Raw genomic sequence first — 20,192 nt, forward strand, 5'->3', positions numbered from 1 at the left:
AGAAAGGGACAAGTTACAATGAATGTGTCATTGAACAGCCTGGGCTTAACATCTGTAATACTAGAAATACTAGAAAAAAGGAAAGAGGAATAAATAGGAATGCTGGAGCAACAAATATTGCTCAGCAAAGACAATCTCTGGCTTTCTTTGATAACCACCTCACATATTTCCTTTTATAGATCAATAGGGCTGTTTTATAAGCATTGTTACATTGTTTGCCTTTATCATTCCCATTGGAAAGTTTTTTTCAGAAACTCACTTGTTTGTTCTAATGTCAATAAAAATCAGCTTGGGTAAATTGATAACTACTGTGGGCTTTAATTTGAAGAGCACACATCCTTTTATGTGCTTCTTCAACTTTAAATTTCCCATCTCAAAGCAGATGCATTTCTAGTATTACAGGTGTTAAGCCCAGGCTGTTCAATGACACATTCATTGTAACTTGTCCCTTTTTGGAATGTGACATCCACAAAAAAAGAAATTTTGCCTATTCCCTGGGATCTGTCCTTATGGAACACCAGGCATTTTTTCTGCTTCCAGTATTTTAAGTCATCCTAGTGCTGTATTCTTCACTCATTGCCTGTGCCTTAAAGCAATAAGTGTAAGTAATTTGCTCCAAGTGCAAGAATTTTTGCTGCAGTGAATTGCATCTGCTATTATTTTACTATTACTTTGCTATGTGTATTTAAGATGTTTTCCTTAATTATTCCCTACCTATATTTCTGCATTATTTTGAATTATCCACTCATTGTGCTGGATTGGCATGACAGCCCAGAATTCAGTGCTTCCTTGTCTTTCTCTGCCTTATGGGACTTTTTTTCTTTTCCATTGGCAATGAAGATTCTTAGCAGAAGGAGTAGTTAGAAATTACCATAGCTATACACTTTCTTTGCTGGCATTAAGTAAATACCATATGTTTTTAATTGTTTCAGCCATTCAATCGATTCTCTACCATTTTCAAATCCCTGTCAGCCAGCCAGCCCCTTTCAAATCCCAGGGGACTCTACTACTGAGCTCTGCTATTCTTAAGAAGAAAGTGTTGTGCTTACATTTGAAGTAGCTTATTAACTTATTTTTTTTAAATACTGATTTAAAAAACTGATTTTTAAAAACTGATATAAAATGTGATGGGAAAAAAAAGACAAGAGTTTCCAGTGCTACCTGACATGAGTCACAATCTGTCACCAGCCAGAGACAAACTCCATCCCACTAGGAAGGTAAGTCCTAAGCTTAAGATCCCAATTCATGCCTCTTGCAATTCACATAGTTTTTAACATCTTCAACTTTTAACATTTTCCAATATAACTCTAATACTAGATTGATTTTATTCTAGCATTTATTAAGCAAATGTGCATCTGAAGTGGTGGACAGTTTTTGCCATGCAGCTAGGTGGCCCCTTCCTAGGCTGTTGGTAGAATTATGACAAATAGTTCTCAATAAATGCACTGGAATTAAATAAATGCACAGTAATTAATCAAGTAACAAATTGCTTTTAGTTGCAATCACTAAACTTTGCTGTGGAAAAATAAGAAAATTTGCTAGAAAGAATTGACAGAAGTTTGCAAGAATTTGTACTTGGAAAATCCTGAAAATAAAACACTGTAAGTGAATTGTGAATTTTATCATGACTTGCTTCCTGAGTGGAATTAAGGATAGCTATTTCAAGCAAAAGAGGTTTATTATAGCAATTAATATACTTTATTTATAGGCTTGTAACAGCAGTGGAAAACACACTGCACTAGGCAACATTCCTCTCCAGAGTGGCAAAACAGTATCCAACATTTTGGCCTATTTTCAGCTCACCACTCCAGAGCACTTTAATAATCTGTTGTGTGAAGCCTTGGTAAAAATCTCTAAAACTCTTTACTATAGAGTAAAAGTTACTGCTTCCAAGTTCTTATGTTTATATTCTTTCACAGAGTGCTGTTTTCCAGCATATTCCCTCCTAACTAACCAGCTGCTGAATCTCATCTTTGAACACCCTGAGGATGAAGCTGTACCTTTATTCTTGAGCTTACTGGGGGCTTATTTTCTTGAGCTTATTGAAAACAAGGTTGTGTTTGTGAAGTAGGTCCGATGTTAATGAAGTTGCAGCTTGTAAAATTCACGTTGAGTCAAAAGTCATTCTGTAGGTAAATTTGTTTTAAACTTACCTACTGCTGGGATATCATCATCTTTTGCTTCAAATGTCTACTGTGAAGCCCTATTGACACAGATATTGAATAAGGCTTCAGTTGACAAATACTCACTGATAGCTTAGACCAAATTTAGAACTGACTGCAGACTTTCCAGGAGGTGCCCGTGTGCTCCTTTTTTGTCTGGTTTGGGTCTTCTCCATTTCCAGTGATATTGGAATTGTGCAGAATAAATACTGTGAGCCATATCACTTCCAATGTCTATGCAGTGCCTTACAAAACCTTGCTTATCCTTTCTTTGCAGTGCTGCCTTGGACCATGATGTGTCAGCAGCTTTGTCACCATCACCTTTCTCTAGAGAGAGCTGAACTCCAATCTGGGGAGCACTGCTGGGCAGGTGAAAGCTACAAAACCACATACTGACATTGTGGTTTTTTCTCCTGTAATCAGTAGAGCCTTGCACCATCATGACAACTGAAGCTCTGCGGCTTCATTTTGAGGTTCTGGAAATATTCTGACTTTCTGAAGGAACCCCTATTTTTTGCCAGTTTTATCACTGTCCTGACATTTGCCAGAAGTGCCCTAATGTGAGCAGTTGTGCTGATCTTAGACCTAGAAAGCTGAGCTCTTCCTGGCTGGTAAATTAGTGCTGCACCACTTAAGACCTTAATAAAACACCCACAGGCATCTAGCAGGTAGATTTCTTGGTCAATGTTGTAAGTTCCCCTCTCTGTCAGGGGACAAATAAACCAGGGACTGAACATGGAAGCCTCCAGCTTGAGTTGAGACTATGGCTACTGAGTGATCCTGTGTCTGCATGTTACTTCCTTGTATGGCTTGTGAGGTTGGTTGTCATGAAAATTAGATTCTTCACCAGAATTAGTGTGATCCTCCATTATGATTTAAAAATATATTACTGTTTTCTAAATTCAGAAAATAAAAAAAATCAGAGAAAAATAGTTGTATAAATTTATGTCCCAGCATGGCACACACAGGTGCTGGGAAATTACTCCTGTTTCCATACAAAGAAAATCACATATTCTTTTTAAAACTTGTTTGACTTGGTGGCTTTTAAAGTCATTAACCTCTGTTAATGTGATCCCTCATTTTGTCCCTGTACACAAACATATTTGCAACTACAGCACAAGATGGTAATAAAGGAATAATTTCGAGAAAGAGTATGCCTAGAGAATCCTTACCTTATTATCATTCCTTAATGCCAGCCAGCCTGCAGTGGTCAGCAGGTGAATGCAATGGATGAGGCAGTAAGGAGACAACCAGGAAGTTCAGATAATTAACATCATTACCCAGAAACAGGTAAAGAAATGCAGTGACAGACCCTGTGGAAAGACCCAAGGGTTCACACCCATCACTGTTGACTGCCTCTGTCAGCGCCTAGGTTCAGTGATGGCAGCTCAGCCACCAGGGCAGTACAGCAGAAGTTTGCAGCCCAGTTTACAGCACTATCACTGAACTGGGAAATCCAGGCCAGGGAGCTCATGATGGGCTGTGTTTGTTGGAAGGCAGACCCAATACTTGGATAGAAATGATATATAAAGAAATCTGATAACAAGTTGTATGGAAACACAGGCCCCTTTGCCCACATGAGCAAGGAAGGAATTATCTGCTCCTTAGGCTATTTGGGATGCTACTGGAATATTCTCTTATTTTGGGAGATTTTGCTTCCATAGTTCATGACAGTTGTTGGCCCATGAACGGAGAGTTCAGCCATAACCTAAGGGACCGTTGAATATTTGTGGGATGAACATCCATCTGTTGAAAAGTTGAAAGATAAATAATACCTCTTACAGCAAGGCTAGAGATTGGCCTTAGCCTTTGCATCATTATATGCTCCAGGGAGGAATACCTGCTCTTGTGCAGTATTTGGATGAGGAAAGGACTACTGAGGGGGAAAGAAAAGCCAAGCACAGTCTGAGCAACTCGAAAGGATGCAGGTAAAGTGTATGAAGCAGTCACAGAAACAAATATTCCCATTTGCTGCCTGAAGAAAACCATTGTTAAGGACTACACTGTAAGCAAAGAAACATGTTCATTTCTGATTTAATTTGGGATAACTGTATGGACTCCATAATATGCCATGCACAGGTTAAACTGCATTTGATTAGCATTTTCCAGAAAAACAGTAACAACAAATCTAAATAAGAAAACGAATCTTTTATAAAAAATAAAATTATTGAAGACTGTGATAAAAGATAAATAATCATGAAGAATTGTCAAAATAAGGTTCTGGTCTATTGATCCTGCATCTTGACAGAGTGAAATTGTAGTTCTGTTAATAATGGGGATTTTATGCTTTATGAATGTAGAAGACAGGAGAAGAACACTTCAGTCACTTGAACCACAAGTTCTGACAATCCTTTCCCTCCCCAATAAAGCCTGCTTACCTCTCTGCTTCAGGTACAGTGAATTTGGCCTTCACAAACCTTTCTAGCTTTTAGAAATTTGTCAGGCTCTCTGAGAGATTTTATGTTCTACCACTTTTGGTTAAAAGTGCTACAGAAAATCAGAAACTGAGGTTCTGAGGTTTCAGAAGGAATAAAATAGACAGGAATATATGAATTCTTCAAGATCTCAGTGGTCCAATTACACCATTTTATTGATGAAGACTCAGGAAAAACTGAGTAAACTAATAAACCTGTGAGTCATCACGTCTTCTTTATTTATTCGTGTTATCTTTTTGTATCCAAAGCAACAATAAACATGATTTATATGCACTGTGTTTAATTTCCCATGGTGTTCAAATTTTGCATTGGTGTGGGGAAAGGTCAAGGAAGATGGGTGGTGAGCAGAATGCAAACTGGGAGGCAAGCAGCAAATGTGACTAGAAAAGGGTGGAGCAGTATATTGCAGAGTTAAGTAACACTTTTACATCTATATCTAAAGCTGAGAGAGTGTATTAAAAGATTGAGAGTGTATTAAAAGAAAAACTCATTGAGAGTGTATTAAAAGAAAAGAATTTACATGCCTGGTAAAGCAAGAAGATGGTCCTGTATGTATACACAAAAAAAAGTCTATTTAAATCCCTTTGTGGAAATGAATCCTAATATGTTGCTTAATACTAAGGGGCATTGCTTCCAACAGCACTGGTGAGCAGGAACAAGTTTCTGTGAGGTCTTCTTTGAAGTCCAGACAATCTACCTGCTACAGGATTCCTCCTCACTGAACTATACAGGCAAGGTGACACACATGGCATCACAGAAACTTCCAGTGTCTTCATCTGCATTTCCTATGTCCTCTCAAAGTTTGATGGATAGCTGCCTGGAAATAGGCCATAGGTTCCCTGGTGGCATTGTTCACAAGAAATTATTTCAACCTCCTAAAGTGTAGGCAGAGGAAAGTTACCAGAGGCTATTTTCTACTTCCTTCTCTTTGGATACATCATTGGGGCTTTTTTATGGTTTGAAACAACACTGAAATAAGCTGTGAAAGGCCCCCCTCTTTTTTTATTGGCTCTGATAATATCCTCTGTACAACTGTGTTCCAGTTACTGTTGAAATGGTGCTATTTAACTAAATGCTATTTATCTTTGCAGAAGGCCTATGGTTTCTGCTGGAGTCGTGACCCTCTGCCTTCATGTGGGTTTCTGTGTGGAGGCACATGATACAAAAGAGGCACCACTGGCTGCCTCTGAGAATGTGAATGAAGAGAAGTTGCCAGAGCACTCAACTGAAATAGAAATCAGTGCTGAGGATGGCTACCAGGAAAGTGCTTTAGAGGGAAGTGCTAATACATACAGACTTCTGTTCCTCATAAGATTACGTACCATGGCTCAAGAAGCCAAGACCATTGATCTGGAAACATGTCAGTCACAAGCATAGAAAACTTAGAGGCAAAGTAACTGGACTTCTGGAAATGTCATATACCTCTGTAGAGAAAGTTTCAGAGAGAAAGAAAAAAACCTTTCCAAGGACCAGCTATTTGTAGGCCCATTGCAGCCACCAGAGAGGAACATCCCGGGAAGCCCAGCTTTGTCTCCAGTTGTTGTTTTTGGAACAAGAAAAAGGTCACATTCTGAGGCAACAATAGTTTAAAGGCTTTGTGAGCAGCTCCTTCTCTTTGGTTCCTTTTGTGGCCTCACCAGTAAATTATATCACTTTTTCTTCCAGGGAAAGGCAGCTCTACAGTTAGAGAAAAGCCTTTTGGGTTCTGTTGCTCAGCTCTGCTATCGCTCCCTTCCCCAGTGAACACAGAGATCCTTAACCTACTTTCAGGTTATTATGAGGCTCAGAGCCTGTGCCTGCTCCCTTTGAGGACAACTGGAATCCTGCCATTTACTTCAAAAAGAGCATGGGCAGCCTTCTTGTTAGTTAACATTTGGAAAGTGCTTGGAGGTGCTTAGGCAACAGATGTTACATAAATACAATTAATATTGTAACTTCCCTATCAGTAGTACTGCAACACTACACTGCAGCTTGGTCAGCATGCATTTTAAGTCATGCTTAAGTGCTGTGTGTTTGCAGGATTAGGGTTTAGTTAAATGTAGATAAATAATCTTTACAAACTCAATGTAAGTATTAATTTACATAAGTAAAACTTCTACCTTAGTCTCCTTAAGGAGGAAAACTCTTGGTCTTTGTTTCTGTTTGTATGAAAACTCTTATAGAAGTATATATTAACTTAAGCTCTTTATTTCTTGTAAAATTATAAAGCTGTTTAGATGTTGGAATCATTTCAGATGCCCAGGGGATAGCAATGTAATAATAGGTGCAAAAGGCAAATGCTATTTAATACTGATTGCTCAACTGTTCACATTAGCTTTTTCCATTTCGTTGTAAAAATTTAGTTTTACCTTCCAGTGATACAGAGAAGTCCACCAACACTGAAGAGTTATATAGGTTATGTTAATACTTTGGTGTAGTTTTTAACTTGTGTATTCCATGAAAACTAAGTTATTTTGTTATCACTTTACAGAATTTACACTGATGTTTCAAATGCTATGGACATTTTTCAACAATTTTAACCAAGAATCTTCGTATTAACGTTGGACAGTATTTCTGTACTCTTCTCACCTTGAGACCACTACAGTCAGAGATTTGAAAAGAATTCAGATTATTGGAAAGAGAGACAGATGAACACAAAGCCTTGAAAGAATCCATTGCTATGTAATGGCAGCAGTGCAGACAGTGAAAGGTGGACACCAGACACTCACCAGAGAAGGATGCTGGCAGGGAGCTTGTGGAAGGAGGAAGACTTCATGAGTCACAGCTTGTTGCACCAGCAATGGCAATGGGCTGGACACTGAAACCCAGTGGCTGGAAGAGAGGAACAGGCACAAATCACTGTCCTGCAGAGAGAAGTCACATACATGACTTTGTGTCATATGAGCAGAGCCATCATCCACTGTGAAAGCTGCAATATGCATTAACTGGTTGATTTAATTATGTTCTGTGAATCATTCATTGTTTCCAAAAGTTCAATCCACAAGGTAAAATCTGGCATAAAAATCTTTTGATAGGGTTTCTAATAAGATGTGAAATTCTCCTTTTGTATCACAACCCTGCAGCTCTCCATCTTTATGCAATCGTGTTGCTTTGATTCTAAAATGAATATTTTATAGTAGCTTCTTTTGTATTGTAAGCACTTTGTTGTCATATTGTGCAAGAATTAATCAATTTGGTTACCCTTAATATAAAATAGTATGATTTAAATTATTAATATGGCCATTTATCTACCTTTTTAAATACTAGTTTTCTTGGTGGAAATCATAACCAATGGAACTTGCAGATCATCCATGGATTGTATACTTAAGAACAAAGTAATCTTGTAAAAATTAACACAAGTTCAGTGACAAAATAAAAATATAGAGAGTACAAAGGAAACTTACTGTGTATTTGTAGGGGGAAAACAGGATACATGACATAAAATATTCAGCACTTGCATTCCTACATTTCTATGATGTCAAGTACATGAAAAAAGAAATTACTAATATAGACTGGCATTTTAATAATCTTTAGCTGATGGGCAAACTGTGGTATGGGGTAGTTGGGGCAAATATTTGCAAGCAATGCAACTGATCTGAGCTTCTCACTTCTTAGACACATATTGTGTGCAAGTGGAGTGTGATATGAAGAGGTATTTATCCCATCCTTCTGGTCATGTGCTAATAAATGTAATACCAGTTCATGCACCTGAACACTTCAAGTCCCAGCATCATTATGTAATGGGGTGTTCAGCTGTTATTCACAGTAACTGCTGCTTTGCAGGCACTTTCAAGGTTAACAGTTTCAAAGCTGCTGTTCCCTTCTGTACAAGTATAACCTTTCATTCTTTTAAACTATTTGTCAATATTAAAACACAGGGTGCTTTTAGCACTGTGTCCACCAGGTGATACAGATTTTTCCTATAAATACTAGGCTTGCATTCTTAGTTTACATTCCATTAGGCTTTGAGCTGCACTAGGATATTACAGCTGCTTCAGTACACACCCAGGTTGCTGAGCAAACCCATGCTCCCAGCTGTCTCCAGGACTGACCAGTTCCCTTCAGCCACGTACCAGCTTTAAAGTACACAACACTTCTCCGTCAGTTCAATAGCTGGCAAGGAACAGATCTGGATGGATAAGTGGAATTTGTCTGCAATTTGCTAGCCATAACCAGAGAAGTGACATATTAGTGCTGCTCCCCGAATTGGCTGAGCTAGCAGAGTCAGAGAGAGGTTGGGACACTTCTTACCACCTTTTGTTGAACTATGTGAACATAATCTTTCTCTTCTCTCTAAATCTTAGGAGCAAATATTTTGTATAGTCTTCAAAGTTCCTGCTTCAAAATTTAGTTTGATGTATAGCTGCTTATGTACTTTAAATTCTGTAGTGGAGTTAAATCATGAAACTGAGTAAGAAGGGGGGAGTGTTTTCTCTACCCCACCTCAATTCAAATTCATCCAATTCAGTACATTATGTCTGCAAAAGCTTTATGCTAAAGTTTGGAGACAACTGTTGTATACAGAATCACAGAATCATAAACTGGCTTGGGTTGGAAGGGACCTTAAAGATCATCTAGTTCCAGCCCCTCTGCCATGGTAAGGACACCTCCCACTAGACCAGGTTGCTCAAGGCCCATTTGACCTGAACTTCAGCACTTCCATTGAGGAGGCATCCACAACTTCTCAGGGCAACCCATTTTAGTAGGTTCCTTGTTTAAAAATTTGCTGGTATGATAAGGTCAACGATGTGCAATGCCTGATATATAATGCATTGAATCTAAAGATTCTTCACACTAGGCTTCTGTTTTCCAGGAAGAAGACAGGGAAAGCAGTTCCCTCAGTTCTGGATGTGCAGGGAGAGCTGACTCCATTCTTCTTATGCACCTCTAGCATCTGCTATTTATAGATGTATATATTCTTTGTTCACAAGGATGGAGTCAACTATGTGGTCAGTGTAGTGTGACCTCCTGGTTGCACAGGGCTACCCAGCATTAGCTCTTGTAAACTAGAGCACAAATATGCTGTCTTGATGTTAATAGAAATGAACAAGGAATTGCAACTTTTAAATGCTTACAGTGTTATAAAATTGATCTTTTTTTTAATAGTCAGAATACATCTAGCATCAGTGTCATCTATATGTAATGTAGACAGGTATTTCTCCCCTGCAATCAGTATATCCATTTATTAAGGCAATCCCAGTCCTGCCTAGAAGCTACCAGTCTGTCATTCCTTGTGTTCCACTGGAACACATGGAATTTGCCTCAGCAGCTCTGCTCAATGTAATCTACCTTGTAAAATACTTCTACAGTCACATTTGGATCACCCACTTCATCAATTATTTCTTTAGTTTTTGAACTAAGACTTAGTGCCAAACACATAGCTTCATACTTATAAACTGAAGCAAGAAAAGTAGAATATAGACCAGCACAGGGACAAAGATGGCAGACATTTAAACAACATAGAAAACTGCAGATCTGCTTTATTCTTTCTCAGAACATTCAGGAAATATTTTGTTATATTTGATATTCTCTTAATTCAAAGATAATCTAATTGAATAAATATTGTAGCAGTGAAAATCCTTCCATCAAGCAAAAAAAGGTTTTGTGGTAAAACTAGAAATGCAAGAAGCTATCCAGACCATTATGACATATGCCCATCTCACTAGCTTGGTAGAGCTGATTTATTAATGTCTACCTAAACAGACTGTCATTTGTCTTAATTTTAATAAGTATCTTAAATATATGTAAACTCCACCTAAATGCTGAATATTCTGATCTTTAAGCCTGTCTTGCTACTGAACAACAGGCCCAGCTTGTTAAGAGAATTCCCTGTGCTACATACAACACAGTGGGCAGAGAGCGTGATGGGAGAAAGTAAATCTTGGGGATTTTCAGACTACCTCTCCTACATATGAACTGAGTTATTAGTTTCATTACTCAGATTTTTTCCTTGAGCTCTCAAAATCAATTCACCTGCATAGTTCTTGTTTAGCATGGATGATCTGATTAATGATGTGACCACCAAGATTTTTTATGTGGAGTTGTCCTGGTTTGGGCCAGGATAAAGGTGATTTTCTGTCTTGTATTTTCGCTTTCATCTAGGTCTCTTGTAAGTAGCTGCACTTGCTGAAATTAACAGCAAGTTTCTCAGACAGTGTGTGCTTCTAGGACTGATAACACTCGATGTTTATAGTTACTGCTAGAGACTGGTGTGCAGAGCCAAGGACACTGCTCAGCTCTGAGGAACATTTTACCCTCCAGAAGGAAGAAAGAGGTCCCACCTGCAGCCCTTCTTTGGGGAGGAACATACAAGATAGATGCCAGAACTGATCAAACAGAGTATTCCACCCCATACATGTCATACTCAGTATAAATTTGAGGGATCACAAGAGCTTCCAGCTTCTGGCCTCCTGCCCTTCCTGCCTTTCCTGCTTCCCTTTCTTCACCCGTTCCCTGTTTCCTTTGGCATCCTGGGAGGATTGCATCCGTTCATCTGCCTGTGGTCCTGATCCGTGCCAGCCCATATCTGTGTGTTCCTGCCTCCAGCTCCCGACTGCTGCCGACTCCAGGAGTCCAACCTGGACTTTCCCAGGGCTGCCCCGCAGCCTCGCTGGTGACGTGAGAGTTATTGGGGGAAAATGAGGGAGCAACGTGGTATCAATTTTCCTGTATATTTTTATATATTTAGCAATTTTAGTCTCTCTCCCTTATTCTCTCTCCTTTCTTTATCTGGGAGGAGAGAGATTAAAAGAGAGCATCTGTCACTCGGTTTAATTGCCAGGCCAGTGTTAAACCTTGACAGGAGTTTTTCTGTTCTTTGCTCATCATACTCAGCAATAATCCCAAATGTAGCCATACAGCCATAAGCATCCCTGCAACAATACTCAGCAAATCATATAGATCTACATATTCATTTCAAATTATGCCTTGTTTGTCAATCATATGGGTGTACAATTTGTAATTCACCAACAACATTCTGCTATTCCCCATGTTACTCAGTTTATTGCTGAACATTTTACTATTTTAGTTTATTTTTCATCAATTTACTGTTAAACAGTTAAGCAAGGGCACACATACATGGACACTGAGAAGAGTAAAGGAGCCAACATTTTCAGTTCATGGTCAGCTTACTATTTTCGCCTTCTAGCAGAAAGGTAGTATCCAGACTCCAAAATAAGATACTAATATTTTATTGCCAATGTTTGTCTGGCTATGGATAATAGATTTAAGGTCTTATAGTCCTAATGAGTTCACCACAGTAACTTAAATAAGCAACTGAACATGACAGGCAGTGCATTGTATGGGGACTATTGCATGCCTTCAATAAACCATACAATACAAAGCAAAAGATTTACACTACCAAGAAACCTTTGAAAAAAAAAATCTCCTGGCTGCCTTGTTGAAGCAAAAGAAACTAATGGAATTTTAAGAAAGCGGAAAAGAAAATAGATCAGTCTTGCATTTAGCAGTCTGAGGATATTTATCACCACTTGAAAAATCCGCCCAGAATACTGCAGTTATTTCTCATAGCAGGTTACATGGTGATTTTTACCCTAGAACCAGAAAATTAAGCAAGCAATGGTTTACTATGAGGTCTCATTGAGGTAAATTCAGTCTTCAGTATCTGAACAGCTCTGATTTCTCCCTATTGGATACTTGATCGGTGTCAAGCATAAGCAGCACTTAGGTACCAACGTTTTCATTTGATAGAGTCTTTACTGTATCTATATTGTATTGTATTTTGAAGGCAATTAAAAAATCAAACCATAAACTTCATCTTCATCTTTCTCCCCACATAGTCCTTGGAATTACCACTGGTATCAAATATCTCCTTCCCATCTTATATTTGATGTCAGTGAGAAACTGTCTTCACAGCACAATGTGATGTCCATTGAAGAGCAGCAGAGCAAGAGATGGAATTGTCAGCTTATCATGGAGTTAGCAAGTGGTCAAAATTAAGAAGGTGCCATTTCTATTTACTTAGCTGACACTTGGACAATAACAGAGATATGAGACCATGCCAGTGAAGGAGAAAGGGAGCTGTGAAGGTGCCTGATGCACTCCTCCTCTCAGTCCTCACCTCCATGCCATGGAGGCATTTCTGCCACTCACACCAGGGCAAGGACTGACATTCCCTTTGTTTCCTTTTCCTGTTATGTGTCTGTTATGCTCTCTTCCTTGAGCTGAAGATAATCACATTAGGAATTTACTGTGCTTTCTGTGTTTAGATCTCTAATTAGTTTACTCAGTAGGGTAAGCATAATTAGACTCATTTTGAGCCATCTAAGAAGATGAAACAATTCGCTCAATATCTCACCCTAAATCATTTTTATGTATGCTTTTATGTCTATGAAAATCCTATCAACCCATCTCTTTCAGTAATACCTTGTCACAGTTAGTTCCACATGGTAACTGTGTGACACAGCTCAATGTCAAGCATTTATTTCCAAGGAAACTCCAAACTAGATTTCTGCCCACCTTATGCCAGACAACTCACTGCAGAGGGTGAGAGGCACAGCCACACAGCAACAGCAGTGAAGCAACCTGCCCCATGGGGCACCTTGTCCTCTGCAAGGTAAGCAATGAAAAATGAATTTCTCCCTGTTTACTCTGATAATCCAGAGGAAAAAAACTCAACAGATTTATGTTGATATTTAATTTCTCCCAGTCAGCTATTTGTAAGCACACCACGTCTCAGTGCACATATGAAGTGACGCATACAGAGGTTAACTAATCTTAAAAAGACAGTTTGTGCTTGATGAATCCTAACCCAGGTTTCTGACCACTTGTATTGGACAGAAAATTTGGACTCATAAGCCACAGTCATTCAGAAAGTTCATCTTTCTTGGGTGGTTTTTTTGGTTTGTTGTTGGTTTTTTTGTGTGTGTGTGTCAGCTCTGGTTTATTGGATTTTTTCTTAAAGAAGAGAATGTTCAAAAGAACCTTGAAAAAAGTTTTTGGCAGTCACCTCCACAGAGGCACACGTATTCTGTTCAGCATGGTCATTATGTTGGAACACACAAAAACCCAGCTTTCATTCGTTGAGACTGACTTTTAAAAGGTTTTTCATCAGACCATACAATTTTGTCTGTGTGTACTCTTTTGTAGCCTTTATTAACTCCTAGTGTGGGCTATAAACCCAAGCTTCCTTACATGGTGCCAACTGGCATCTGTTGCCACTCTCTCCTTATCTTCTACCTCTGCCAGTTCCCAGTGTTAAATCAGGCCACTCCACGCTTCCGTTCGGATTAAACCTAATGCACTGAGTTCTATCTGCTGTGTTTATTTTTACCAACTTATTTAGATTTCCAGTCTGGGCATCTGAGCTCCAGAAATGCTGGTGGTTTAATAAGCAGTAAATCCACACAGATGCAAAGCCTGACTATTTTCTCTCGTATTTGTCCATGTGTTCTTAGAGAGCACAGAGGAGATGCAAAATCCTGCAGCCCAGGAGGCTCTGCGAGGGTTACTTCCATACCACTGCCATGTGTGTGTCCAGGGGCTAGAAGGACCAGGGAACACAAGGCAGGGCAATTGCCTGCCTGTGATGGGGGGCACCTGGAGCAGATTCAGCTAATGCTGTGCAGCTGTGACTAGAGAACTCCACTCCTATAGTTTCCTAGACTCGGTGTGTCCTCATTAGATACTAGGACATAAAATGGAGAAGCAGATAAGTGGATTTATAACTTCCTCTCATATAGAATAATGATTAGCTAAAAACTTTGTGATTGTTGTGGTTTAACCCCAGCCAGCAACTAAGCCCCAGACAGATACTCACTCACTCCCTGTGCATATAGATAGAAAGCTTTTATACATTACAAGAAATTATACAAGAAATTAGATAAATGAAAGAAAAACACTTCAAATACTGTGAAACAGGAAGATATCACCTCTCAGCAAGTCATTGCTGATCACTGAAGGATGTGTGCTGAGCTGGGAGTCACTGCATGCTTTCCTTGCTTGTCTGCTGCTTCCCAAACATCTTGTGTCAGCCACTTTCAAGGAAGGATTAATGAACTGGATGGACCTCTGGCTTGATTCAGTACATCAGTTCTTATGATTTTATTACCCATTTGGGGTGGGTGGATTGCTTGTTTGATTGATTTCATTTATCTACTATATCACACAGAAAGTCTGCCAAGAAAACAAATTGCTATATCTATCATAATGTTGCTGCGATGGAGGTCAACAGTGCAGAGCAGCATTTCTGGAAGGATAAAGGCATAGCTTGACAGCCTTGGGAGGGAGTTTCAGAAAGAGGTGCCCAAGGTGTGTGCTTGTGCGGATAAGAGATAAAGAGTGGGCAAGTTGCTCAGATTTTGCTCTTCACATAACTTGCATAAGTGAAAGTCCCATGACAGATGATTGATACTTCTCTGTAAGGTGGGTGAACTGGGAAATCAAGTAGCACCACATTTACAGGGCCCAAGTGAGAGGCAGTGATGATGATGAGCTCCCCTGTGCAGAGCTGCGAGGTGGTGCTGGAAGGAGCTGAAAGCATCAAGCATGAGTCAGCTCCATCAGTGCCTGTGCCAGCAGGATCCCCTGCCCATCAAAGCCCAGTGCTCCTTACCTGCAAAACATCAGCCCCCCGCAGTGCCACACTGCTTTAAGCTGAAGAGGACTCATGTTTTCCCTGCATGAAGTTCATCAGGATGAGCTCCAAGTCACTGGCTGAGGTTCTACTGGCTGAAACTTGTACTTTCAGGCCATTACAGCCTCAAGACCACACCTATGCACAGATTCGCCTTTCCTCATTTTCTTCTTTTTCTGTTTCACTCAACATCAATACTTGGCTTGTATCATTCTCAGAGCAAGGTAATTGAGGGTAAGTGTCCTCAGCTTAGCAACTCTACTTGGGTCAGTAGAAAGCGAAACAGTTGATGGAGACACAGAGAAACAAACCAGACTGGTTTCAGATCTCTGTTTTCTTATCACTTCATAGAAAACTATATTTATGTGGTCCAAGGAAAGATATTTAGATATTAAAGATATTTTTATTTAAATACTTTTAAAATTTTAAATTAAAAAAATCAGACTACTGACATTTCAAAAATAAACAATATTTTACAGCACTGGATTGTTTCTGTAAGCTTAAGTGCAGTAATTGATTTAGAAATATTAAGCCTAAACACATGATATATGGAAGAAAAACTGTGCAAACTGGTCATCCTTCAGCTTGATCCATTCTCACCTGGCATAATAGACCTCTGTCACATGCCAGGCATTGCAATTTACAGTCCTCACCAGTCAAATGCAGCTTCTGACTTTATCTCTCCATAAACAGATCCAGACATTAGAGGGCTAATAATTATTCAATTCTTGGAGTTTACTAGTTTTATTATTTTAGAAGATTTTTATCTGTCTACCAACATGGCAAAAGTAGGATTCATAGATCAATTACACACTGTTTTCTTGATAATTTAATATATGAGCTATGATAGTGACAAACATCTATGTTTCTCCATGCAGGCTATTTTTTCTTTTGGGGGAAGGGAAAAAATATTGCCTCTTTGTGACTACCAGTTTCAGTGCCCTGATACACTTTACTCCTATTTTTCTGTACTTTTTACCTTTCCAACATCTAAAATACTTGGGCCATGTACTCCACTCCACATGGTTTCATACTTGCTGAGGACAATTCTCAAGAGCCCATGAGTAAGAGAGAGCCTTGTTCATCTATTTGGTTTTACCTTACAAAACCAAAGCCAGATTGTATTAAATTATGTATTCAATTGTATTATAATAATCTTAGTAGATGTGTCTGCAGTAGTCAGCAGCTTACAAACATATATAAATAGGTTTATGCTTGAGATATTGACAGTGGTTAGGGGTTATTCAAGTATGGACATCCTCAAGTGTGTCTGTGCAAGGAAGGATCAGGGTCACAGCTTTCTGGGAAGTAATTTCTAGACAGGAACATGATAGGTTGTGCTTCACACTGTGACAGATCTCGTAGTAATACTCAAGTCTTCAAGAAAGATTCTCACCAGACTGTGACTCAAACCGGCCTCGACTGTCAGCATGAGTAAAGGTCAAATGCTCAGAAAAAAAAGAAGAAATAAAGCAAGAAACCAAAGCAGTGTAGCAATTCTGTAGCTATTTGAAGAGCAAAACCCAGCAGCCACCTGCCTTACATAGAGTTGGTGGTTGCCAATTAAAAGGAAAAATAAAGCTAATGAAGAATGTCAAATGGAGAATTAGTTAAGGGGTTTACATAATCTGACTTTGCCTTAAACTAGATGATCAGAGATAAACCACAATAACTCATGAACAACATATTTGATGTGTTCAGTCTTTGCAGAGATCAGAAAAACCTCCTTTTGAGGTCTGGTCTTTCTAACTATAAGAGCACAGATATAATTTGCAAGTTAATATTTATACAAAATATTTTTCATGACAAAAACTATTAAAAATTAAATATTTTCACAAAGAAGGACTGAATTTTCTATTTTCAATCCCACCTCCAGAATTACTGAGCACTGGAACAAGCTCCCCAGGGAAGTGGTCACAGCACAGCACCTGAGTTCAAGAAATGCTGGATGATGCTCTCAGGCACATGGTGTGATTATTGGGGTCTCCTACACAGGGACAGGAGTTGGACTTGATGATCCTGATAGGTCCCATCCCACTCAGCATATTCTATGATTACATTTACCACATTTAGTATTTACTTTTTTTTGAGGGAAGGTGAGCGTAGAAGGTTTTCTACATTATTTTGACTTGATAATTGAAAATTCTATTTCTCTCTGAAGTGTTGCTGTATTGTGCCTTTTGTCGTTGTATTAGATAAATGAAAAATATTTTTAGTTGAATCAGTGTAGCCATGTGAAGTTACAAACTTAATTGAATCATTGTAGCCATGTGAAGTCACAAACTCCTTATGACTGAGCAATATGTTATGGATGTACTTGCAGCCTATCACCTAGCCCTGTGCTCTAGACCTCTAACAATCCTGACAGCCTGCCATCCATTTTCTCAGCATCCATCCTAACTGCACAAGCCCTTCAATACACCTCGCTGGTGACAAAACTGAAAAACTATCAAATATATTAAATTAACTCTTTGTCTAGTACAGAAAAATGTAGCTACCTTTTATTATTATTTTTTTTTATTAATTACCTTTTTATTATTAATTACCTGAGATTTGCTCAGCTATTGCACATCTCTGAAGGAGTTTGGGTTTTTGTGTTGACTCTTTGGTTCTGGTACCACTCTTCAATATATAACAGTTGTTACTCATGTTTATTGTCATCCTTGGGGTTCTTCAGTCAGCACCATCTTTTCTGCTGTTCTCTGCTCACCATAATTGCTGAGATGTTACATAGAGCTATGGTGCTGCCTCTTCAGGGGTTTCATCACATGTGCCATGCCTCCTCAACATCCCCTCCTACTCATTGTTGATGCCATTGATGCCAACATTAAACCAGGTTAGTACAAGTAGAATTCTGGAAAAATTCATCACAGCTCACTCCAGGGGAACAGCATCTCAAAACCCTGTTATGACATATTTTCATTCAAATAGGTATAACCACAATCCAGTGAATTTAACTCCCTGAATTCAAAACACCTCAGGGATTTGCTTCCTGTTTACACCATCTCTTTGTGACTACAGCTGTTCCTCTATGTCTCTGTACGCTGCTCTTTGCTATGTCAGGAATTCCAGACACTCAGTAATGTCTACATATCCAGCATGAAAATTCAGTATTGCCTTCTCATGTAATGAATGATGGCTGGATGTAGTGAAGGCTTCTCCACATGACTGGGGTTACTGGGTCTGTGAACACCACAGCTTTTCCCACAGCTGGAGGGATTAGGATGTTTTTTCCAGTTCAGATTCTCTCTCTCCACCAATTACAGGTGAACTCATACTGCAGCTGCTCCCTCAGCCACGGTATTTATAGCTCCTGTCACCGCGCCCTAGCCGCGTAGTTTCATGAAACTCTAAGGAATCCGGGGTGGAACAAAGGAGCTCGGTTTAGGCACTCGGATTTAGATGGGAAGGATCTCCCTCTGGAGGCCTTCAACAGCAACTGCTTCTCTCCTGGGGTTTCAGAGTCCTGGCGTAGAAAGTTTTGATGGAGTCAAAATGTTGCTGCAAACCAGATACCTGAATGTCATTGCTTTCTGATTCTCCTCAGAACCCCAATGCTTTTGCCAAATGTGGCTGCACTTATCCAGAGGCTTCAAAAGCTCGTGGAAAACACCTCTTCTCCCTCCATCCCAAATGGAAAAGCAGAGAGAAGAGATGAGGCTGTTCCTGTGCGGTGGGCAGGGGGCTGAGGGCTGCCCAAGAGCAGCGGGGCTCCTCCTGTGGTTTGGCTCAGGAGGCCACGATCCCACCTGATCGGATGAGGAACACCAAGGTCAGAATGGGAATAAGGACGTCTGATAGAAACTGAGTCTCACAAAGAAGCTGAGGAACCAGAGGAAACTCTGAACCAAAATAAAATGACACTTCTCATGCAAACGTTTGACAAACATAAAAGAAACCCAGAATTTACTACTTAGGTCTTTGGATATGTTCAAAGATTAGTGCCAGGCATTTTACAGAGTTTTAAACTTACTTCATTATTATAGTCCCCCATCTGAACTATTGAATCACTTTTTTTCTTTTTTTTTCTTTTTTTTTTTTTTTTCTTCTTTTTTTTCCTTTTTTTTCTTTTTTTCTTTTTTTTTTCCCTTTTCCCCCCTTTTTTCTCTTTTCTCTTTTCTTCTTTTTATTTTATTTTTTCTTTTCTTTTCTCTTTTCTTTTTTCTTTTTTTGCCAGTATTTCTGGGCATAGGAAGAAAGACACTTAGGCTACCAGTTTTTCCAAAGAAAATGTTCTTGATGTTATAAAAACTTCACAGTTGTGAGTGTAAAAATAACAAAAATGCCCTTTTTTCCTGTTAACTAGAGTAATCCGTATCCTTCATTGTGGAGACCATGTTGGATTAAATCAGTTCTGCCCAGTACCTTCCACTTGTTTTACATTCCTTTTTTTTCTTTCACATCCAAACAACTAATTTGCATCTGTTGAATGCATGGTAATAATAAGATGGCCTTTGTTACACAGGTTATCATTGGTCTACTCCAATGAGCTGCAGAAGTAGGTATACCTAAAGGTATACCATTATATCAATATTTCTGTGTAAATGACAGGCTCCCATTTAATTTCTTAGCTGGTATAAAATTCCCTACTAAAGAAGAATTCAGATTGCAACCTTTTCTGAAATTCTAGTGGTCAGCAAATAGAACATGACGTAGGAAAAATAATCTTTAATACATTGAAGATGAGAAATTTAAAATAATATAATAGATTTTTCACGGACTTTAAAAGTATATCTAAGCTAAAAAAAAAAAAATACTAATTATAAGTGTCAGCCTATGATCTGAAAGTGAGATTGCAGTGCAAGCCCATGCAGAGCCATAAATGTAAAAAGAACTTTAGCTTGAATAGGAAGAATAATTCTCAGATGTAAGTGGTTGGAAGTTTGAACGTTTATCTGCTATGTTAATGACTTTGGAATCAAGCAAAGAGAAGACAAGCGGAAGTATTTTTGCTTCTATACTAACTAAATGCAGGGTTTACTTCTATCACTAAGAGGCGCTGCTGCATAAGATCCATGAGCT

The 20,192-nt window shown here is 39.0% G+C and overlaps 1 protein-coding gene across 1 annotated transcript in view; it reads right to left on the reverse strand.

Annotated features, from left to right (window-relative positions):
* Positions 1–7,404, reverse strand: part of MBOAT2 (membrane bound O-acyltransferase domain containing 2) — a 106,640-nt gene extending 99,236 nt beyond the window's left edge. The window contains exon 1 of the mRNA XM_030447812.1: positions 7,306–7,404. The gene's annotated coding sequence lies outside the window, so the exon portion shown is untranslated. The remainder of the gene's footprint in view (positions 1–7,305) is intronic.
* Between the last annotated feature and the right edge of the window lie 12,788 nt (positions 7,405–20,192).

The sequence above is a fragment of the Calypte anna genome, chromosome 3 (genome assembly GCF_003957555.1).
Source record: "Calypte anna isolate BGI_N300 chromosome 3, bCalAnn1_v1.p, whole genome shotgun sequence".
NCBI classification, from domain to species: domain Eukaryota; kingdom Metazoa; phylum Chordata; class Aves; order Apodiformes; family Trochilidae; genus Calypte; species Calypte anna.